General features: G+C 45.1%; 1 non-coding gene across 1 annotated transcript; it reads left to right on the top strand.

Moving 5' to 3' along the window:
• The first annotated feature begins 1,800 nt into the window (after nucleotides 1-1,800).
• Nucleotides 1,801-1,882, top strand: trnas-gcu (transfer RNA serine (anticodon GCU)). Its single transcript has one exon. It is a non-coding gene; the product is annotated as a tRNA-Ser (tRNA).
• The last annotated feature ends 9,110 nt before the right edge of the window (nucleotides 1,883-10,992 follow it).

Below are 10,992 nucleotides of genomic sequence, written 5' to 3'. Positions count from 1 at the left end.
ACAGCTGATAATTTATGCTACTGATTTAAGGACTGTCTCATGTGGTTACCGAGTGACGACGAGAAGATATTAAACTTTGTTCTATTCAATCGAGCTGTGATGAAGTTTGAATTTTTCTCTCTTTTAAAAACAGTATTTGAAGGGTCTCGGTAACAATGTTCAGTGTTGATGAGAGTGGGGTCTGGGTGAGAAGCTGCTGAGTGTGACAGGGTCAGGACTGGATGCAGGAAGTTCTCTGACAGTCTCTCTCTCTCTCTCTAATGGGTTTGAGTTGATTTACGACTGGTAGCTTTGATTTTACTTTTCTTATTTAGAGATACAGCCCCTTTGGCCCACCGAGTCTGTGCCAACCAGCAACCACCCATTTATACTAATCCTACATTAATCCCATATTCTCTACCACATCCCCACCATTCTCCAACCACGTACCTACACTCGGGACAATTTACAATGGCCAATTTACCTATCAACCTGCAAGTCTTTTGGAGGTGGGAGGAAACCAGAGCACCCGGCGGAAACCCACACAGACACAGGGAGAACTTGCAAACTCCACACAGGCAGTACCCAGAACTGAATCCTGGTCGCTGGAGCTGTGAGGCTGTGGTGCTAACCATTGCGCCACTGTGCCGCTGTTGGTGTTTTGATAAATGAAGGAAGTTCCCTCCACTCATTTTTTTTGGACAGACAGTGTGGTATAAGGATGCCTCGGGTTAATTCTGAAGATAGTGTGAACAACCCCTCCCACTGTCAGAGTGATGATGTAACAGTCACATGAGATGAGGTTTGGGAGAAGAGAGAGCAGCACCAAGGATGCTAGCTTAGCAGGCTTGATGAGTGTGTATATAGTATTGTGTAAATTAGAAAGAATTCTTAGTTCTTTCAGCAGGAACTGTGTCCAGAAAATATCGAGAAACTCACAATTTTATTATTCAGGAGTCGGAACACAGATATTAGTTCCAAGTGACAGTTCTGGGACCAATTAACAAAAAAAATAGAGAATAATATTACTCACTGATTGAAATCCCCCAGTGAGGAGACAGTTAAACAGGTGATCTGTTGGGGCATCCTTCAATCCAAGGTTTCAGCAACATTTAATCTCCCTTTTTGGGGAAATTCTCTGTTATTTGCAACGTTTTTTATCAGCTTTGATGGACGAGTGAAAAAACTGAAAAAATTGAACAGTTCCATCCTTTCTTTTCTTCCTTCTTCTCTTTTCTGTCCCAGATCAATATAATGATGAGAATCCCAATTTAATCTGCTGTTTCTGGTGTTTTATCCATTCCAATCAAAATTTCAACATTCTAATCAAATCTATTTGTTATTCCACAGTGTCTCTCCATGTGTTTTATTCTGTTGTATTCTCTCACAGTCTGTTTGATGATCAATGTTACATCTCACTCTCTGTTCTGGTGAAGATCAGAAGCAGTGATATCTGTTTACACCACCCGACAAGTCGGCCTGAGGCTGTGCCTCGCTGATCATGTGGAGTTAAAGCAATTCTTCCAGTCAGTTAGTTCAGTTGTCATTTCATGAGAAATTCGGTCATCATGACTTCGTCAGTGACCTAATGGTTCAGGTGTCTGAGTGATGTTAATCATGATGTGATGAAATGATTGCATGTTCCAGTCTTTCCGTGGTGGGTTTTCATACTGAGTAGAAACGTGTTGGACATGGTCTGGAAATGTTTCACACCGCTCCATTCCCAACTTCATTTACTGACAGAAGATATATTTCCATCATTACACAGCAGGCTGCACAGCCAGAAGCTGTGCTGAAGGTGACAGCTATGTCAACGCAACTGACAAGGTGGCCGAGAGGTTGAGGCGATGGGCTGCTAATCCATTGTGCTCTGCACACTTGGGTTCGAATCCCATCCTTGTCGCTAGTTTATGAACTGTTCAGAGTCTTGTTTATGTGGAAAGTCAGCCTCGAAACATGTTCTTGTCTTTGTCCAGACCGTGATTCCAGAATTTGTTATCCTTTATTAAAATTGAGACAGAAAATTGGAATTCTTCACCCAAACTGCACTGGAATGAAGATCAAATAGGGATCACGAAACGGAGTAGTATTTTTCCTCCCCTCCTTCCTTCCATCTTTACTTTCTCTGGATTTGCACCAAGTGAAAGACAAATGGGAAAAGCAAATGGCGAGGGAGCAGATGCAGAAAATTATCCTTTGGCAAGAAATTTATTTTCAAATCTTCTTGATAGATTAAGTGATAGAGCAACGCTTTGGCAGATGGAGTTTAAAATGAGGGGTCATCTACTACCTACGATAGATCAGAGTGTTTTTTTGTAAGAGGTGAGATGTTAGAAACGGCGGAGGAGCAGAGACCCGAATACTGAATTAATAAAAGCTAGTGGACTGGTAGAAAATAATGTGAAAAGTGAACAGAATCTGAAGATTGGAACTGATGTTGCAGTGACATAAAGCTCTGCGCTCCTGAAGTAAATGTCCAAGCCCAGAATGTGGGGAATCTGTGGAGAGTTATTTGGTTTTTATTCATTCTTGGGTGTATCGCTGATAAGGCTAGCATTTATTACCCATTCCTATTGCCGTTGAGAAGGTGGTGGAGAGCTGCCTTTTTGAACTGATGCAGTCCATATGGTGCTATTGGGGAGGGAGTTCCAGGATTGTGACCCAACAACAGTGAAGAAATGGCTATATTGTTCCAAGTCAGGATGGTGAGTGACTTGGAGGGGAACCTGCAGGTAGTGAGTTCCCATGGATCTGCTGCCCTTGTCCTTCGAGGTGGTAGTGGTCACGCGTTTGGAAGGTGCTGTTGAAGGATACTTGGCGAGTTGCTGCAGTGCATATGGAGATGGTACACACTGCAGCCACTGTTTACTGGTTGTGGAGGGATTGAATGTTTAAGGTGGCGGGTGAGGTGCCGATCAAGTGCGCTGCTTTGTCCTGGATGGTGTTGAGCTTCTTGAGTGTTGTTGAGTGGGATGTATTCCATCACACTCCTGACTTGCGCCTTGTAGATGGTGGACAGGATTTGGGGTGTCAGGAGGTGAGATACTCGATGCAGAATTCGTAATCTCTGACCTGCGCTTTTCGCCACAGCATAGATGTGACTGGTCCAGTTACGTTTCTGGTCAAGATGTTGATGGTGGGGCATTTAACGATGATAATGCTTCTGAATATCAAAAGGTAGATTTTTTTTCTCTCTCATTGGAGATGTTCACTGCTTGGCACTTGTGTGGCCAGAAGGTTGCTTGTCACTTATCAGCTCAAGCCTGAATGTTGTTCAGGTCTTGCTGCTTGCAGGCACAGACTGCTTCAGTATCTGAAGAGTTGTGAGTCATCATCTAACATTCCCACTTCTGACTTATGTTGAAGAGAAAGTCGTCAATGAAACAGCTGGGATGTTTGGGTCTAGGACACTACCCTGAAAGACTCCTGAGGCAATGTCTTGGGCTGAGATGATTGGCCTCCACGAACCACAACATCTTGTTTTGGGCGAGGTATGACTTCAACAAGTGGAGAGTTTTCCCCCTGATTCCCACTGACTTCAATTTTGCTGGGGATCCTTGATGCCACACTCACTCAAGGGTAATCACTCTCACCTCTCCTCTGGAATTCCACTCTTTCGTCTCTGCTTGGACCAAGCTGCAATGAGATCATACGAACATAAGATCAGAAGAACTAGTAGCAGGAGTAGGCCATTTGGCCCCTCGAGCTTGCTCCGCCATTCTATAGGATCATGGCTGACCTGATCATGACCTCAACCCCACTTTGTTGCCTGCCCACAAAACCCTTGGCTCTCTTGTAGATAAAAATCTTGAAGACATTCAATGACCAAGCCTCCACTGCTCTCTGCTGTAAAGAATTCCAAAGATTAATGACCCTCTGAGAGAAGAAATTCCTTCTTAAATGAAAAACCCCTAAATCTGAAACTGTGTCCCCTCGTTCTAGATTCCACCACAAGGGGAAACATCCTCTCAGCATCTACCCTGTCAAGCCCCCTCAGAATCTTATATGTCTCAATACGTTCTCCTTTCATTTTTCTCAACTCCAATGAGTATCGGTCCATCCTGCTCAGCTTTCCTCACAAGACAACACCTTCATCACAGGAATCAATCCAATGAACCTTCTCTCAACTGCCTCCAATGCAAGTATATCCCTCCTTAAATAAAGAAACAAAAACTGTACACAGTACTCCTTTTGTGGTTTCACCAGCACCATGTACATTTGTAGCAAGACTTCTCTACTTTTATGTTCCATCCCCCTTGCAATAACGGGTAACATTCCATTTGCCTTCCTAATTATTTGCTGTACCTGCATGGTAACTTTTTGTGATTCATGTACGAGGACACCCAGATCCTTCTACACCGCAGCATTCTGTAATCTCTCACAATTTAAATAATATTTCCCTTTTCTATTCTTCCTACCAAAGTGGATAACCTCACATTTTCCCACATTCTACTCTATCTGCCAAATTATTTCCTGGAGCTGAGAGACCCTGGCAGAATCTAAACTGAGCATCGATGAGCAGATTATTGCTACATGTGTGGTGCTTGATAGCACTGTTGGTGACATCTTCCATCACTTTGCTGATGATTGATAGTAGACTGATGGGGTGGCAATTGGTCAGATTGGATTTGTCCTGCATTTTCTTTATGGAGAGGGCACACTTGGACAATTTTCCACATTGTCAAGTAGATGCCTGTGTTGCAGCTCTACTGGAACAGCTTGGCTGAGGGTGCAGCTAGTTCTGGAGCACAAGTCTTCAGTACTAGATCCGGAATGTTGTTAGGGCCCATAGTCTTTGCTGTATCGAGTGCCTTCAGCTGTTTCTTGCCATTATGTGGAGTGAAGCAAATTGGCTGAAAACTGGAAGCTGTGATGCTGGGGACCTCAAGAGGCCAAGATGAATCATCCACTGAGCAATTTCTGACTGAAGATGGTTTCAAATGCCCCAGCTTCACCTTTTGCACTGACGTGCTCGGCTCCACCAACATTGAGGATAGGAATGTTTTTGGGCCCTCCTCATCTGGTTCGTTATTTAATTGTCCACCACCATTCATGACTGGATACCTAGTTTCTCAGCGCAGTGTCCGAGGCCCAACCATCCTCAGCTGTTTCATTGATGGCTTTCTCTTCAACATAAGTCAGAAGTGGGAATGTTCGCTGATGATTCAATACTCCTCAGATACTGAAGCCGTCTGGGCTTGCAAGCAGCAAGACCTGAACAACATTCAGGCTTGAGCTGATAAGTGACAAGCAACATTCCTTGATCGGATCCTGAGGGAGATATCCGTGTGTGGAGCGGCGGGATGTATGGAGAGTGATTCTGAAGAGGGTGTCTGAGCCTCGAGGGCAGAATCTGTGGAAAGTGGTCCTCAAAGGATGTCCGTGTCTGGAGATTTAGGATCTCTGAAGAGGTTCTCCGAGCCCATAGTGCTGGGATCTGTGGAGAGTGATGCTGAAGTGGGTGTCCGAGCCTGGAGTGGCAGGATCTGTGGAGAGTGATCCTGATGAGTGTGTGTAAACCTGGAATGGAAGCTTTCTGTGGAGGTACAGGAAGAGACCATTCATTCCCAGTATTCTATAAAGGTTTAGCATAACTTATATGTTTTTACTCTATGCCTCTATTAATAAAGCCAAGTGTCCTGTTTGCTCTTAGCTACCTTTTCAATCCTTCTAACATTGGTGTACATTGTCTCTCTGCTCCTGCACCCAGTTTAGAATTGTAACGTTTCATTTATATGAGGCTGTGCCTCTCTGATCATGTGGAATTAAAGCAATTCTTCCAGTCAGTTAGTTCAGTTGTCATTTCATGAGAAATTCGGTCATCATGACTTCGTCAGTGACCTCATGGTTCAGGTGTCTGAGTGATGTTAATCATGATGTGATGATATGATTGTATGTTCCAGTCTTTCCGTGGTGGATTTTCACACTGAGTCGAAACGTGTTGGACATGGTCTGGAAATGTTTCACACCGCTCCATTCCCAACAGGCCATGACCTGATGTGATGGAAATTTCATTTACTTACAGAAGCTGCATTTCCATCATTGCACATCTGGCTGCACAGCCAGGATCTGTACTGTCCAAACAGCTGACAAGGTGGTCGAGAGGTTAAGATTACATTAGAGATACAGCACTGAAACAGGCCCTTCGGCCCACCGAGTCTGTGCCGACCATGAACCACCCATTTATACTAATCCTATATTCCGAACAAACATCCCCACCTGTCCCTATATTTCCCTGCCACCTACCTATACTAGTGACAATTTATAATGGCCAGTTTACCTACCAACCTGCAAGTCTTTGGCCTGTGGGAGGAAACCGGAGCACCCGGAGAAAACCCACACAGACACAGGGAGAACTTGCAAACTCCACACAGGGAGTACCCAGAATCAAACCCGGGTCCCTGCAGCTGTGAGGCTGCAGTGCTAACCACTGCGCCACTGTGTCGCCGACGGTGGCGTGCTCATGCATTTTGCTTTGCATGTGTGGTTCGGATCCCAGTTTTGTTGTTAGTTTATGAAGTGTCTAGTACATTGTTGTGGGGGAGCTTTTGTGGAAAGTTGGCCTGGAAACATGTTCTTGTCAATATCTCGCTGGTGATTCCAGAATTGTTTATCCTTTATTAAAATTGAGACAGACAATCGGAATTCTTCACCCAAATTGGACTGGAATGAAGATCAAATAGGGATCACGAAAAGGAGGAAGATTTTTCCCTCCCTCCTTCCTTCCATCTTTACTTTCTCTGGATTTACACCAAATGAAAGACTAACGGGAAAAGCAAATGGCGAGGGAGCAGAAGCAGAACATTATCCTTTGGCAAGAAATTTATTTTCAAATCTTCTTGATAGATTAAGTGAGTGAGCAATGCTTTGGCAGATGGAGTTTAAAATGTGGGGTCATCTGGTACCAACGAAAGATAGATCAGAGTGTTTTTTATAATGGGTGAGATGTTAGAAACTGGAGAAGCAGAGACCCGAGTGCTGAATCACTAAAAGCTAGTGGACTGGTAGAAAATAATGTGAAAGGCTAATGGAATCTGAAGATTGGAACTCATGTTGTAGTTATATAAAGCTCTGTGCTCCTGAAGTAAATGTCCAAGCCTGGATTGTGGGGAATCTGTGGAGAATGATTTGTTTTTTATTCATTCTTGGGTGTGAGTATCGCTGGCAAGGCTGGCATTTATTGCCCATCCCTAATTGCCCTTGAGAATGTGGTGGGGAGCTGCCTTCTTGAACTGCTGCAGTCAATGTGGTGAAGGAACACCCACAGTGCTATTGCGGAGGGAGTTCCAGGATTTTGACCCAGCAACAGTGAAGAAATGGTGATATTGTTCCAAGTCATGATGGTGAGTGACTTGGAGGTGAACCTGCAGGTGGTGGTGTTCCCATGCATCTGCTGCCCTTATCCTTCGAGGTGGTCGTGATCACGGGTTTGGATGGTGCTGTTGAACGTTACTTAGCCAGTTACTGCAGTGCATCTTGTAGGTGGTACACACTGCTGCCACTGTGCTCTGGTGGTGGAGGGAGTGAATGTTTAAAGTGGTGGGTGAGGTACCGATGAAGAGGACTGCTTTGTCCTGGGTGGTATTGAGCTTTTTATGTGTTTTTGGAGCTGCAGCTATCCAGAAAAGTGGAGAGTATTCCATCACACTCCTGACTTGTGCCTTGTAGATAATGGACAGGCTTTGGCAAGTCAGGAGGTGAGGTACTTGCTGCAGAATTCCCAATTTCTGACCTATGCTAAAAGCCGCAGCATAGATGTGACTGGTCCAGTTTAGTTTCTGGTCAATGGTAACCCCCAAGATGTTGTTGGTGAGGGATTCAGTGATGATAATGCTGCTGAGTATTAAAAGGTAGATGGTTTGATTCTCTCTCATTGGAGATGTTCACTGCGTGGCACTTTTGTGGCAACCAAGTCGCTTGTCACTTATCAGCTCAAGCCTGAATGTTGTACAGGTCTCGCTGCTTGCGGACATGGACTGCTTCAGTATCTGAGGAGTTGTGAATCATCACCTAACATTCCCACTTCTGACTTAAGTTGAGGGGAAACTCATTAATAAAACAGCTGTGGATGGTTGAGCCTAGGACACTACCCTGAGAAACTCCTGAGGCAATGTCCTGGATTGAGATGATCGGCCTCCACCAACCATAATCATCTTGCTTTGTGCTAGGTATGACTCCAACAAGTGGACAGTTTTCCCCTGATTCCCATTGATTTCAATTTTGCTAGGGATCCTTGATACCACACTCACTCAAGGGTAATTACTCTCACCTCTCCTCTGGAATTCCACTCTTTTGTCTCTATTTGGAACAAGCTGCAATGAGATCATAAGAACAGAAATAGTAGCAGGAGTAGGCCATTTGGCCCCTCGAGCCTTCTCCACCATTCAATAGGATCATGGCTGATCTGATCATGGCATCAACCCCACTTTCTTGCCTGCCCCCCATAACCCTTGACTTCCTTGTAGATAAAAATCCAAAGATGAACTACTGTCTGAGAGAAGAAATTCCTCCTCATTTCCTTCTTAAATGAAAAATCCCTAATTCTGAAACTGTGTCCCCTAGTTCTAGATTCCACCACGAGGGGAAACATTCTCTCAGCATCTACCCTGTCAAGACCCTTCAGGATCTTATATGTCTCAATACGATCACCTCTCATGTTTCTAAACTCCAATCAGAAAAGGTCCAACCTGCTCAATCCTCCTCACAAGACAACCCCTTCACCAGAGGAATAAATCCAGTGAACCTTCTCTGAACTTTTTTTTTATTTCCAAAATGTACTTTATTCGTTAAAAAAACTATAAAAAGATACATTACAAAACAGTTCAAAAACAGCACCAAGTCAACAATACAAAGATTGCAAAGGAGATCAGTTTCCTTCAGTACAGGAGTGAATTGCCTCACAATCCTTCCATTTCATTTTACCTGCCATGTACTTTTTGCAGCAAACAAATATTTTCTGGAATAAAAACAAGAAATACTGGAAACACTCAGCAGGTCTGGCAGCATCTGTGGAAAGAGAAGCAGAGTTAATGTTTCGGGTCACTGACCCTTCTTCGGAACTGACAAATATTAAAAATGTCACAGGTTATAAGCAAGTGAGGTGTGGGTGGGGCAAGAGATCACAAAGGAGAAGGTGCAGGTTGGACAAGGCCACATAGCTGACCAAAAGGTCATGGAGCAAAGGCAAACAATATGTTAATGGTGTATTGAAAGACAAAGCATCAGTACAGAATAGGTGTTAACGGACTGAATATTGAACAGCAGCAAGTGCAAACCTGAAAAAAAACAGTGGGTAAGCAAACTGAATAAACTAAGATGAAATGAAATAAATGCAATATAAAAGGTTGTAAAAAATGTCAAAAAGCAAAAAAGAAGAAAAAAGAAAACAACTAAAAATGAAAGTAAAATGGGGGGCTGTCATGCTCAGAAATTATTGAACTCAATGTTCAGTCCGGCAGGCTGTAGTGTGCCTAATCGGTAGATGAGATGCTGTTCCTCGAGCTTGCGTTGATGTTCACTGGAACACTGCAGCAATCCCAGGACAGAGATGTGAGCATGAGGGCAGGGGGGAGTGTTGAAATGGCAAGAAACCGGAAGCTCAGGGTCCTGCTTGCGGACCGAGCGGAGGTGTTCCGCAAAACGGTCACCCAGTCTGCGCTTGGTCTCCCCAATATAGAGGAGACCACATTGTGAGCAGCGAATACAGTATACTACATCGAAAGAAGTACAAGTAAATCGCTGCTTCACCTGAAAGGAGTATTTGGGGCCTGGGATAGTGAGGAGAGAGGAGGTAAATGGGCAGGTATTACACCTCCTGCGATTGCAGGGGAAGGTGCCATGGGATGGGGACGAGGTGGTGGGGGTAATGGAGGAGTGGACCAGGTTGTCGCGGAGGGAACAATCCCTTCGGAATGCTGACAGGGGAAGGGAGGGGAAGATGCGTTTGGTAGTGGCATCACGCTGGAGGTGGCGGAAATGGCAGAGGATGATCCTTTGGATATGGAGGCTGATGGGGTGGAAAGTGAGGACAAGGGGAACCCTGTCACCGTTCTGGGAGGGAGGGGAAGGGTTGAGGGCAGAAGTACGGGAAATGGGTCGAACACGGTTGAGGGCCCTGTCAACAACAGTGGGGGGGATTCCTTGGTTGAGGAAAAAGGAGTTCATACCAGAAGCACCGTCATGGAAGGTAGCATCATCAGAGCAGATGCGTCGAAGACGGAGAAACTGGGAGAATGGAATGGAGTCCTTACAGGAGGTAGGGTGTGAAGAAGTGTAGTCGAGGTAGCTGTGGGAGTCGGTGGGCTTATAATGGATATTAGTAGACAACCTATCCCCAGAGATGGAGACAGACAAGTCGAGGAAGGGAAGGGAAGTGTCAGAGATGGACCATGTAAGGGTGAGAGAAGAGTGGAAATTGGAAGCAAAGTTGATAACGTTTTCCAGTTCAGGGCGGGAGCAGGAAACGGCACCAATACAGTCATCAATGTACCGGAAAAAGAGTTGGGGGAGGGGGCCTGAGTAGGACTGGAACAAAGAATGTTCGACATTTCCCACAAAAAGACAGGCATAACTAGGACCCATGCGGGTACCCAAAGCGACACCTTTTACTTGAAGGAAGTGCGTGGAGTTGAAGGAGATTTTGTTCAATGTGAGAACAAGTTCAGCCAGGTGGAGGAGGGTGATGGTGGATGGGGACAGGTTGGGCCTCTGTTCCAGGAAGAAGCGGAGAGCCCTCAAACCATCCTGGCGGGGGATGGAGGTGCAGAGCGATTGAACGTCCATAGTAAAGAGGAGGAGGTTGGGACCAGGAAACTGGAAATTGTCAAAATGACGTAAGGCATCAGAAGAGTCACGGATGTAGGTGGGAAGAGACTGGACCAGCGGAGAAAAGATAGAGTCAAGATCGGAAGAAATAAGTTCAGTGCGGCAGGAACAGGCTGACACAATGGGTCTGCCGGGACATTCCCGTTTGTGGATTGTGGGAAGGAGGTAGAAGCGGGCTGTCCGGGGTTG

This window comes from Heterodontus francisci, unplaced genomic scaffold (assembly GCF_036365525.1).
Source record: "Heterodontus francisci isolate sHetFra1 unplaced genomic scaffold, sHetFra1.hap1 HAP1_SCAFFOLD_86, whole genome shotgun sequence".
In the NCBI taxonomy this organism is placed as follows: domain Eukaryota; kingdom Metazoa; phylum Chordata; class Chondrichthyes; order Heterodontiformes; family Heterodontidae; genus Heterodontus; species Heterodontus francisci.
The sequence above is the reverse complement of the archived record's forward strand: the minus strand, read 5'-3'. Positions and strand labels throughout refer to the sequence as shown.